This window comes from Myotis myotis, unplaced genomic scaffold (genome assembly GCF_014108235.1).
Source record: "Myotis myotis isolate mMyoMyo1 unplaced genomic scaffold, mMyoMyo1.p scaffold_m19_p_12, whole genome shotgun sequence".
NCBI lineage: Eukaryota > Metazoa > Chordata > Mammalia > Chiroptera > Vespertilionidae > Myotis > Myotis myotis.
In genome coordinates this window covers 17,680,871-17,694,210 of record NW_023416316.1, presented here as the reverse complement: position 1 = coordinate 17,694,210, position 13,340 = coordinate 17,680,871, and the positions used below count along the sequence as shown (strand labels likewise).

The 13,340-nt window shown below is 47.1% G+C and overlaps 1 protein-coding gene across 11 annotated transcripts in view; it reads right to left on the bottom strand.

The window, feature by feature from the left end:
* Positions 1-13,340, bottom strand: part of PTPN3 (protein tyrosine phosphatase non-receptor type 3) — a 131,260-nt gene that overhangs the window by 73,348 nt on the left and 44,572 nt on the right. The window contains exon 1 of one of the 11 annotated variants that reach the window (XM_036330067.1): positions 9,937-10,085. The exons of the other annotated variants lie outside the window; for them this stretch is intronic. The gene's annotated coding sequence lies outside the window, so the exon portion shown is untranslated. Of the gene's footprint in view, positions 1-9,936; positions 10,086-13,340 lie in introns of those variants that run through there. 11 annotated transcript variants of the gene reach the window in all.

The window sequence follows — 13,340 nt, the reverse complement described above, 5'->3', positions numbered from 1 at the left end:
ATAGGCTCTCCTCTACCGCGCTCATCATAATTTCACATTTATAACTAACTAGAGGCCCGGCGCACGAATTTGTGCACTGATTGGGCCGGGCTGGCCGGGGGAGGGGCTGTGGGCAGTTGGCAGGCCCGTCTCCCATCGGGGTGGGGGGTGGGGGTGATCAGGAGTGGGGCCAGCTCGGGGGAGAGGCCAACCAGGGAGGGCCCCCTGGTCGAACTCCCAGTCGAACCCCCTGTCGAGGCGACAATGTGCATATTAGCCTTTTATTATATAAGGATGACGCGATTATTTAACATTTACTCCTCCCCCTTAGAGTGAGCTTCGTGAGGGTAGGAACCAGGTCTGATTTTGCTCACTGTATCTCCAACAATTAGCTCTGGGAGGCAGTCAATGAATTTCTGAATGAATCAATGAGTGAAAGGCAGAATGAGATAAAAAAAAATGAAGCCAAGAGTTACAGTGTGGATAAACAGCGGCTCAACATGATCCACAAACGTGTGCTGGTGGGAGCAGGCAGGAAGAAGGATGGGGTCAGGGCTTCACGCAGAATGCAGCATGGGGCTGTCCCGCAGACCGGGGCTCCTCACGCTGGGGATCTTAAGATGTAGGCTCAGATTCAAGTAGGCCTGGGCGGGGCCCTAACGCCTGCATTTCTTGGTCTCCCAGATGATGCTGGGGCTGCTGACCTGGGGTCCACCCTGGGAGGGCAAGCCACAGATAACTGGAAAAGCAGCACCCAATGTCAGGGCAGGGCCAGAGCTGGGAATCAGTAGCCAGGGAGGGATGAGGACAAAGCAGAATCAAGCCTCGGGGAGCCACAGATCACGGCTCAGCCGCAGGAACTGAAAGCACAAAGGAATGGAAGCCGAGTCGAAGATACATCCCAGAGAGAGGGTGCGGGGATCCCTCATCCTGTTTAAGGAGCTCCCGGTGAACCTCCATTCTCCTGCAGGGAGGAGTAGGGGATCTCTGTGTTAATAATAAAAAAAAAATTCCTGGGACCAGCAGGGGAAGGAAACTTGTTCTAAAACTTGCAAAATTCCACCCACCCCACCACCTCCACCTTGCCATTTCCAATGCAAATGTCACAGGAGCAGGGATGCATTTTCTGAGTAATACCAAAAGTTATCCAACGACAACAAATGTGTTCTGTTCCATAATGCCTTAACCACGCTGAATTTAAGACGCCAAATTTATTGTTTAGTCCTTTTCTAAGAATTTCAGGTGGGTTAGGACTTTTTTTAAAAGACACAATAGAACTATTAGTGGGAGGTGCACATCAGAGTCGTCCTCCCCACCCCACACCCCCTGCCTCCCGCCCCACCCCCCCATGGGGGAGCTTTTATAAAATATGCCTGTCCTGGCCCCATCCATAGATGGTGATTCAGCATCCGGGGGTGGGGCCCAGAATGGCATTCCCTTTGGGAAGCTCTCAAAGGGAGGGCCTGAGAATCAAGGGCTAGAGGAGTGGGGTTCCCGGTGCCTCGCGGCGTGCTGCCCATGGTCAGACTGAGAATATAGGCTCTGCAGAATCTATATGAGCCATGCATGGTGGGGCCACTTGTGGGAATCAGGCAGGTCCTCAGAACAGCGAAAACAGAGCGAATCAGAACCACACCGTGACACAGAAAGAAACCCAGAAGTGATTTCAAATAGGAGCTGCCAAATGAAAGTCACCTGGATGGAAAGACCCCCGCAGGCACTGATTTTCAAGCCGCTCCTCACCTGAGACCCCCTACCGCTTGCACCAGCGTGGGTACCAGCGGGTCTTCTGAACTGAACCATAGTGAATGGTGCTGCCCAGCATAAGCAGGTAGCCAGCTGACAGAATACGGTAAACCGGCAACCCAGAACAGACACACTTTGTCCTCCTCACATCAACCTCTGTTCCATAAAGGGTTTGGAATGGCACTTAATGACAAGTCATAAGTAGGCACTTCACAAAAGTAGCAGAAATGTCCTTCCCACCCTTGTTCCTAAGGCAGACCTTGATAAGAGGAGGCCTGATAACAAATAACCACACAATCAAGCCATGAAGTGTTTTCAGATTGTCTTGAAATGGCATCTTAAACAATCCAGTCCGGACAATGGGTGCTGACTAACCGCCCTGTTTCCTGTAGCACAGCAATTGCGGCCCTCGGGTTTCTATGGCTTCCTTTATAAGCCTCTTAATTCCAAACAAAGCCACAACCCGACCAGGAACACTCTGGCCTCTCCCACCACAAATGACTGCAGCTGCAGCTGATGCATTTATCAACATGGGAGCCAAGCTTGCTCTGCCCGTACTTTTTCAAAAAGCAGATAGTTGCGAACCTGTGCTGCCCTGTAAGAATAGAGGTTCTACTGCAACTATAGTCTTTATCAAAGGTTCTACTTGCAAAACACAGAAAAGAGGCCACATCTCACTCTGTGCCCAGTAGACCCCCATAGGTACAGTGAGTGTTGAGGGCTTGACGTGTAAAGTACCCACACAGCTAAAACAGAGAACTAATCAAATTAAGTGGGGCACATACCAGGTACTTAATAAAAGACATTTTATTAATAACTAGTAGCCCTGCGCACGAATCCGTGCGCCAGTAGGTCACTGCCACCCTCCTGTAGCTCTCTGCCCACTGCCCCGCCCTCCTGTAGCTCCCCCCACCCCCCTCCCTCCTTCCCCGCCCTCATAGCTTGCTGCCCTGCCCCCTCCTGTAGCTCTTCGCAGCCCACTTGTACCTCGCTGGCCCATCCTCCTGCTGATCCATGATCTGGCTGTGACGTGTTTGGTCGTTACGGGTGTAACGGCTAATTAGCATATTCCTCTCTTATTATATAGGATACCAAGCTTCTAATGCCATTGGGTGCTGACTGTAAAGTCTGTATTTTGTAGGCAAGCCTGACTTAAAAATACCTTACAAATGTATAAAAATGTTCTGATTCTTAAAGTTCTGTTTGTTTAAATAAAGACAACCTGCTAAAGTTAAAAGAGAGTCGTCGTAGATATGAGGTAGATTCTGGAACTTCTCTACAAACTCAATGGAGCCAGAAGCAGCAGTAGCACGATGCCGCAGACCACCACACCCTGGTGCTCAGAATTGGGTCACACGGCTTAACCACTGTTCCCTCTGGGCTCCTCATCTGCCCTGGAGCCAAGACCGGGGGAGAGGTGATGCTCTATTTCCTAAGGGCCTACATGCTAATCCGGGGAACTGTGTTCTTGCACAAGCCCATGACCACAGACACAAACAAGGAAGCGGAGCACACGCTTCTCCATTAGAGAAAGGTAGAAAGCAACTCCATTTTGATCATTTTAAAAGAAAGCGTTAGGGTGATTGCATACCCTTAAAAAATAAACAAGAACTTAGACCCCTTGACTCGAATAAAGTGTCAGTAAAAAAGAAATGAAAGGAAGCAAGCAATCCTGATAGAAACACCTAATTTGTGAGTAAACAGTGCGCATGAACCACAGGTACCTCTACTACCTGAATCATCAAGCTGATCCTGGCCGATGCTACCACCTAGTGGCCAGCAGAGGAAATCACGCCACCTCTCACTGACCCTTCTTCAAAGGAAGCATGTCAGCTTTGCTCCCTTCTATCTGATCACAGTCCCAATTTTTTTTCAAAAAACCTCTCTCACAATATATAAGGCCTCCTCTGTAGCTTGATTCCCTTCTCCTTTTCTCCAACTCTTCTTCCCCAGTGAACTCAGAAGAGCTCTCTTCTTTTTGTTGTTGTTAGGAGCCCCAGCAGATACCCGATCAGCCAGAGAGGGACATCTCTAGCAAACAGAACTAATAAACACTCATGTACAACCAGCCATGTGAGACGGATGACTCATCAAGTTAAGTGTGCTTCCCTTCAGGCACCAATATCTAATAACAATGCTTTACTTGTTTAGCTGCTAATATAATACCAATATTGCTTTCTCCTCATCACTGTAAACACACAGTAACTGTGCTGCTTTATGGGTTGGTTAACCAAGTCTTCTGGGAGCAAGCCAACGCCCTAAAAATCACTCCCACCAATCGAGGCTTGACTGCATACCGACAGGAGAACATAAGCCACACTTCGGGATTGCTGCGTGTACCTCACACCCGGCAGCTTCTAGTTCTGGTCTGTTTTAAGGCCAGGCCTACGTGGTCCTTAAACTTCTCTGAAGAAAGCAGGGCAGTCCGTTCTAAAGATAAGGTTTACAAACATCTGGATGGGGATTGATCATTTATCAAGCACTAGATTAAGATTAGATCAAGGTGTAGGAATGTACACGTTATCAAGCCGCTACAAAAGAGTGGTTAAAATGAGACTTTCTTTTTAACCAGAGACTTACATGAAACTTTAGTAGTTAAGAATCATCTGGGGGAAGCTTGTTAAAACACAGATTCTTGGCACCACCCATAGAGATTCTGGTTTAGTAAGGACCCAGGAAATCGCATTTTCAAACTTAAGGAATTTTTTTGAGCTTATGGAAAAGCTGCAAGAAAAACAGAACTCCCCACCCCCCTTGGTCTGGATTCAACTGTTTTTATTTTGCCACCTATGCTTCTCTCTTTCTCTCTCCTGCATTCCTACCCTGGGCTTTTAATGGAACACTTGAAAACTGTAGCTATCTTAGCATGTGTCTCCCAAGAACAAAGACAGTTTGTAACCACAGCACAAACATCACTGATAAAGCACTTATGTAATATACAATCCATATTAAAATCTTGCACATGGTTCTGATGGCATCTTTTATTTCTGTCCTTTGGATCCAGGCTCCAAACCAGGACCTTGCCTTGCATTAACTGTCATATAGAAGTTGCATGTTTAATGAGCACCTGCAGAGGACTGGGATGCAGGGGGTCTAAGCACCTGGCACCGTGGAAAACACTCAACCAGGCGATGATCTCCAGAGTTCCCTTGGGTTTTGACCGTCTGAGCCCACAGCCAGGGGCTCGGAGAGGTCAGCACCCTATGTCAGTGTTCCTGCCCGTGTTACCAGTTGATCGCGGGGCTGCACAGTTTCTACAACTTCCACAGCAAGCACTTCCCGGAGCGCTGCAGGGACAGACTCTGCAGTCTGTATGTCAGTGCCCTGATCAGCAAGCACTGTTGTCATAACAGGAAGAAAGCAAAGCGAACATAATGTCAGTTCAGAAAGGATTCTCTCACTGGATATTACATAACCAGATGTCTTGGCTTGTTCCTTCAAATTAGTTTGCCTCTCTCACAGACAGCAATTCTGAACGATTCATAATATCCATGTTATAAAAAAAAAAAAGAGAGACCGTAGTGCCTTTGTTATGCACACTTCCTCAGACATGGGCCAGACTGGACTACGTATGACTGTCATAGGGAAGAAAAGAAATAAAAGAAAAGAGATGTATGCATTTTGTATGATTCATTAGGCTTTGCAAATGTTATTAATGAAACTCAGCCCGACGAATGAAAAATTCGGATTTCAGCTTTCATTTGTGAAATGCCCCTATATTTTAGAAAACATTTCCATAAATTCGATTCCACTTTATTAATTTTAAATTATGTGCAGCTGATAAGCAAATTACCATTCAACTGGTACATAAAGTTTAATTTCCCTCATGACTTTGTTTTCATAAATTTATCAATACTACCTTCTGCCATTTTTCCACTTAATTGACTTTTTTAATTTCCAAGGTACAACACTGCATAACAAAGATAAATATACTTATTTTAAAAACTAGCTTATAATGTAAACATCACTAGTGAATAATTCCTAAATTGGAAAAAATGTCAATTCATTAAGGAAGGCATTTTCACATTTATTTCTAATTCAACGGTAAAGCCAATAAACTAATTTGTCCTGAGCCTATAAACCAAAAAATTAATTTTTAAATAACATCTTTAAAGCTTAAAGCTTGCTAATGAATACAATAATCCCAACCAACTATGGAAATACTGATGCACAAGACTTATTTTTAATGTGTGTGTATGTGTGTGTGTGTGTGTGTGTATGTGTGTGTGTAAAAGTACTTAATACCTTTTATTTATAAAAATGCTTCCGTGAATGCACTTATGAAAGGTTTTAACTCTGACTTCACATTATTTTCCACCAAAGGGGAGAAAATGCTCACACAGTCATTTTAATAACACAGCTCAATCCTAAAATTATCTTGCAATTATTAATCCTAATACTCCAGAAGTACAATATTGGAATCAAATCATTTGTTCCACAAATCCTATAATTTGTTCAGGGAGTAGGTCTCCAACTGGAGCCCCCCAGGAAGCTGGGTGGAGTAATGTGTAGGGTTACTTTCCTCAAACAGAGACCCGTAATTAGCACTCTTGCTCTCATTCAACGTCAAAATGTCAAATAGTTTTCTTGTTATGGAGTGGGGTTTATTTATAGGTTCGACACCAGGGCACTTGCAAAACTAACAAAATAAAAGTTATACTTGATACTGGGAGGATAACAAGAAGTAGCCGTAAGCTCCCTGAAGGGCAAGATAAAGAATGCTGTGGGAGTTGCAGGCAGTTTCTGGAAAGAGGTAATGCTGCTATAAAGAGAAACCAACCTCTTATGTTCCATGAGCTGAGTTTTCAGGGTTGGGATGGGAAGCAAGGTAACTTAAAAACACACTCCACTCCAAAGACACCAGGAAACTCACGTGTTAAACTTGTGAGTATATTAAATTAAGTCATCACCTCCCCCACCCCCTGCTTTTTTCCCAAAGGATCACACAGAGGGGAAAAGCACAAATTCTAAGAGCATGGCTCTCAAGAAGCCTGGTAGGGACCTCCTCATGGCCCTTTTCAAATATGACACTTCCCCCTAGAGGTGACCACTCTCCTAACTTTTAACAATATTTTCATGAGATTTTTGCTGTTGTTAATTCTCACCAGAGGGTATTATTTTTCCATTGATTTTTTAGAGCGAGTGGGAAGGAAGGGGAGAGAAACATCGATGTGAGAGAGACACATCGATTGGATGCCTTCCAACCAGGGCCGGGGATCGAGCCTGCAACTGAGGTATGTGCCCTTGTCTGGAATCGAACCCAGGACCCTTCAGTCCACAGGCTGACGCTCTATCCACGGAGTCAAACCAGCTAGGGCCACGAGATTAATTTAAACTCGATTTTTAAGGTTTTGTTTTGTTTTGATGTTTAAGTAAAGGTTATCATGGTGCAGTGCTAGGACAGTCTCTCGCACGCACGTGTACACTTCCGGCAGCTTGTGTTGCGTGGACTGTAGAAATGAGAAGGGCTGTGACTCGGCCTCCCCCCAAGTATGTCGTCGAACGGTGCCTGCTAAACTTCTCCCATGACCTGCCGACTTGGTGAACCCAGAAACTGTAGAGGCCAGCGAGCTGGTCTCCTGGGAGGAAAAGGCGACACCGGCCAGCCGCAGGGGGAGCGGAACCAAACCATGCTGAGGAGAACGCCTTCCCGGACTCAGCAGCAGACAAGCCGCCCCACAGCCTCCGCGCCACCGGCCAAGTTCCCGGCCCAACTGGAGGGCTACAATTTCACAGACTCATCGATCTTGTGGGTGATTATTTTAGTCTTCGATAGTACACTAGTGAGGGAGCTCCGGGCCACTTAGTATTCATTGACTGGGCACCTGCTGGGTGCCCGGCCAGAACCTGGGGAGGGGTGGGAGGGCAGAGGTGCCTGGAGTCTAAGTTCTGAGGGAATAAAAGCCCACGTGCCAGAGGAACAGGGGGAGGCTCCTGACTGGGGTGGGGTGGGACAGGGGCCCAGATCACAAAGGCTTCCTGGGGGATCTTGCAGGACCAAGGGAAATGGGCCAGGCCGAGGCAGTGCAGTCCAGAAATGACACTGTGTGTGCACAGACAGGAGGAGAAACCGGGGCATTTTAGAAACTCCACGGAAACAGATCTGGTAGGAGTGTTTGAGGAATAACTGAAATCCCAGGGAAATCTCCGGGAAGAGATTAGGTTCTTCAAAAATCCAAGGGGCTATGACACACAAGAGGAGTCAGGACATGGTTGTGAGGCCCTGGGAAGGCCGGTAGGGATGACATCTGGCAGAGACTTAGACTGGAAGCCCAGCTCAGCCACTTGTTAAGCTGTGTGAACTTGCCGAGATCACTCACCCTCTCTGAGACTCGGTTTCCTTATCAATAAAAGGGGGGACATTTTCTCTGCTTTCCAAGGTTGTTTTAAGCACTGAAGATAATACCTATGCAAATTAACCGGCACCTAGCAGGGCCCAATCAAGGGTACTTATTCTTACTATGATCATTAGACTGATTGTTTTAGAGCCCAAGGTTTCAAGGGTTTGAAGAAGAAATAAAACAGAAGGAAGAGTTTCTGAACAGTCAAGGCTGCACAAACATGGAAGGGGCAGCCTTGAGAGAGAGGGAGCCCCCCATCACTAGAGGTAACCAAGCAGAGAACCTGGGTAAAACTGCAAGGGTCAGATGAACTCTGAGCGTCCAGGACCAAGATTCTATCAAGAGTTTTTTTCAACAGCCCCCAAGTTTACTTTCTGTACATGTCAGCCCTACATGCACTACTCAAATTTGGATGATCTTGCATGGATTTCTCCTGGGAAATAATTCTAAACAGATCCCTCATACCTCAGTCTTGGAAAAAAAACTAAGTGGCTCATCAAATCATGAAATAGGAGGCAAAACAACACAAATACACAAGAGAGCAATACACCAAGCACAAAATATAGACAATGGAATAAATACGTTTTCTACTGAGCAGTTTCTACCTAAAATTAAGCTATTAAACTCTTTCCATTCTCCCTCTGAACAGTTCTACTAGGCCCAAATAGACTGGAAAACAGGATGGAATAAATTTACTCTGCAGGGATGTGAATCCAGTCGCATAAACTTTACAAAAACACTGTGCTAATATTTGCCCTCGGGGCAGAGACACGCCCATTTGGGTGTCAGTCCATGATATTTCTATCTTAGGCTCCAGTCCCCACCCCTGCATGGCTAGCTCAGAGCAGCAGAACTTTGAAAGGTTTGAGATGTGCTAATCGCAGTGCATCCCAGCCAAGAAGCTGGAATCTCACAAGTGGACCATCCCGCCAGCTCTGAGCCTGCCAAGGAGTCTGAAGTCGGCGGCAGCCTGGCCAGAGAAACCCAATCCGCACTGCTGTCAGCCGTCGCCATCATGTTATCTCAAGGAAACACAGAAAAACACCTTCCCACCCCTCCCCACCAAAGCATCACCCTATTTGTCGAGGATCAGCCAAGTGACCTGGGCAGTCACCACCCCATTGCTTTTCCGCTGGGTTTCCCAGCGGAGAGCCTACGGGTCCTCCCAGCGTCAAAATCCCCTGCCTGCAAGGCTTTCATCTGAAGGGCCATCTCGGGTTAGACCAGGTAGGGTAACGCTGCCAGAGCCTCTCCAAACCAAGATAAAAATGTATTTTTGTGCCGCCTACTAAGGTTCCCAGGGCTTTAGGTCTTGGTGAGATGGGGTGAGGAAACTGCACGAACTCTGGGAAAGACGTATAAAGGCACACCAAAATGGGAATCAGAGTAACAGTTTTTAGGAACAATCGGACGAAAATAATCTCTTGCTGCTGCCTTTGGCGCACTTATTTGTCCCAAGGCCTTCCACGTGCTGGGAGATGGGAGCAGGGACAGAGGCTACCCACTTCTCGATCTCCAGGGGCACTCAGCCGGTCGGACCAGGGGTCTCAGCAAACCAGGGCCCAGCCGAGGCCTGAAGGAACCCACCAGACCCGGGTGCCAGTCCCTGCTCCACTGCATCCCAGCAGATATGACCGTGGGCAAATTCACTCTCTAAGTCTCAGTCTACTCATCCGTAAGTCATCCTGAGGAGCAGTAACCTTATACCTAACCCAGCAGAGGGCCTGGCCCACTGCATACACTTGCTCTACACCAGCTGCTATGAAGTCTGACTGTATTACCACCCTTTCCACCCACCTCAGGTCTAGTCCCTGGCCTGCTCCCATCCCCAGGCTTCCTGTCCTGAGAAGCAACCAAGGGTTTTACCTACCGGGCTTCGGAGTTTTCCAAATACTTTCGCATCCATTACTCCCGGCTCAACTCATTCTGACTGGGTCTGGAGGGCAGCATTGCTGTACCCATTTCACAGACGGGTAGATTATTGGCAGACTCAGAGAACCATGCTCAAGTCCCACAGTCAGCCTCCAAATGAGGCTATGCTCCCAAGCTCAGTGCAAGACATCGCATCGCACACCTGCCCACTGAGTCCAACGGTTCATATGACTCGGAGGAAAGTGATTCACTCAGGGGAAAGGGCCCCACTTAATCACCATTGTCTCTAATTTACTGACTATAAGTATATCCTCACCCTCTGAGATAATCTTCAGACACTCCCCACAGTTCACATGCCGGTGAATTTCCTCTTCCGGGAGAAATGGTCCAGGAAACCCTTTTTCTCCCTAATTCATTCTGCAACTACAGGAACCCGAGTCACGACTGGGGTATGTATTACCACATTCCCTCTGTTCTAAGATGACAATGGGTTTAACAGGTATTTCATAAACTTTAAAGAAAAAGTACATCCCAAGCACCCTGACATTGTGAACACACCTCTTTCAGAATCGGGGGAACCTCGTAAATGACTTCCTCTTACCGTTGCATAAGGCGTGGGCTGGAGTAAGTGCACATGACGTGTAAAGGCCCTCCCAGCTCCACAGGCTGCCACCCTGGGCTAATTATTAACAGCGGGGAGAGCGGGAGTGGGCAGCCTCATTTCCTGAGGTCAGCTTTGGCCTCATGTACTGGTATGGGCTGGGCCCTCTCCTACCCCTTGACTGGCTCAGAACTCTCCTTCCAGCCCTAGTCCCAGTCCCTTCTACTGCACCAGCCCCAGGCATCTTCTCTGAACCACAAGGACTCCTGATGGAGGCCCAGGTGCACAACGGCCCCTGGGAGGCCGGGCTTCTCAATGAACTTGAGCTCAACCACACCTTTGCCCGCTCACCTTCAGGGTGATGTGCTGGCTCTAAGCCAAGAATCTTTATGTCAGCCAGAGGACGAGGGGAGGGGGACGACTGAGAAGCTGGGGGCATCCTGGGTGTGGAGGAGCCTGGGTCTCCAGGAGGACCAAGGACGGCCTCACAGCATCTAGACCAGTGGTTCTCAACCTTCCTAACGCCGCGACCCTTTAATACAGTTCCTCATGTTGTGGTGACCCCCAACCATAAAATTATTTTTGTTGCTACTTCGTAACTGTAATTTTGCTACTGTTATGAATCGTAATGTAAATACCTGATATGCAGGATGTATTTTCATTGTTACAAATTGAACATAATTAAAGCATAGTGATTAATCACAAAAACAATATGTAATTATATATGTGTTTTCCGATGGTCTTAGGCGACCCCTGTGAAAGGGTCGTTCGACCCCCAAAGGGGTCACGACCCACAGGTTGAGAACCGCTGCTCTAGACCTTGAGAGTCTTTCAATGCCATGGGAAATCTACCTCCAGGGCAGTAAAAACAAATTGGCTCTGACCGCCCTCACCTCCCCCACCCCCACCCCCCAAAGATGACAAACCCTGCAGGGGAAGGAGAGGGCAGCCCAGCAGACCTGCTGCCACACATCAGATAAGACCAACACACCCTCTTGTTTGTTTGGGGTGCAATTTTTTAAAAGTTAAATTTGTAGCCGAAACCGGTTTGGCTCAGTGGATAGAGCGTCGGCCTGTGGACTGAAAGGTCCCGGGTTCGATTCCGGTCAAGGGCATGTACCTGGGTTGCAGGCACATCCCCAGTGGGAGATGTGCAGGAGGCAGCTGATCAATGTTTCTCTCTCATCGATGTTTCTAACTTTCTATCTCTTTCCCTTCCTCTCTGTGAAAAATCAATAAAATATATTTAAAAAAAAAAAAAAAAAAAGTTAAATTTGTAATGTCTCTCCAATCACACAGCCCACTCTTTCCCATTATCCCACCACCAAACATTTGTCCAGGTAGTTCAAACACTTCTCTGGTATTTGTCGTTATGGTTTTACAATATCCTACCCAGTGGAATCATAGGCATGGCTGGGTGTTCGGATGACTTCTAATTAGCATGGCTCAGACTTCCAAAAGAACCCACAGTAAACCCAGAGAGGGCGGGAGCATGCGACCAAGGGCAGGCACAGATGTCAGTGAAGTGCGGCCCAGGGGAGCCCTGCTTTAGGGCAGAAGCACCAAAGAGGGGGCCAGACCGCCTCCTGGAGGAAAATGGCAAAGCAGACCAACAGGTCACTGATGATTTGGGGGAAACCACCAGGTGTGCTGTTTTCTCTTTTTCTTACCAGGCAGAATGATCTCTGTACACGGAGGAAGAAATGAAAGGGGATGGGAAGGCACTTGTCATCTCACTGGACTCCCATATCAGGAGAGAGAACCTGGCTAAAGACTGCAAGGACCACACCCGAGGTGACCTGGCTCAGCAGAACCCACACACCCAGTGGCCCCTAGCAGTCAATCTCCTCCCAGACATTGCACTACCTGCTCTGGTCTTTTTCATTGTGGCAAAACAAACAGGACATAAATTTTGTCATTTTCACCATTTTTAAGTGTACAATTCAGTGAGCTTTAGTTACATTCCCAATGTTGTGCAACCATCACCACCATCTACTTCCAAAACTTTTTCATAGAAACTCTGTACCCATTAAGCAATAACTCCTGTTCCCTCCCTCCCCCAACCTCTGGCAACCTCTACTTCCTGTGTCTATGAATGTGCCTATTCCAGATAGTTCATGTAAGTGGCGTTATATAATGTTTGTTCTTTTGTGTCTGGCTTAGTTCACACAGCCTAATGTCTTCAAGGTCCATCCATGTTGTAGCATGTGGCAGAACTTCATCCCGTGTTAAGGATGAATCACAGGCCATTGCATGGATAGACCACATTCGGCTATCCATCTGTTGGGCACTGGGATTCTTTCTACCTTGGGCTACTATGAATAGTGCTGCGATGAACACGGCTGTACAGGCGTCTGTTTGAGCCTGTTTTCAGTTCTTTTGGGTGTCTATCCAGGAGAACTGCTGCGTCATATGGTGATTATATGTTAAGCTTTTTGAGGAACCACCAAACTTTTCTACAGAAGCTGCACCATGTTATATTCCCACCAGCGACGTCAGAGGGTTCCAATTTCTCCACATCTTCACCAATACTTCCTTCCTTTTTCCTGACAGACATCTTAGTAGGTGTGAAGTGATCTATCACTGTGGTTTTGATTGGCATTTCCCTAGTGACAGTGATGCTGAGCATCTTTTCATGTGCTTATGGGCCATTTGCAGATCCTCAAAGAAATACCTATTTAGGTCCTCTGCCCGTTTTTTTTTATTGGGTTATTTTAATTTGGGTTGTTGAGTTATGGGAGTTCTTTAAACATTCTGGATGTTAAACCATCATCAGACATATGATTTGCAAATATTTTCTC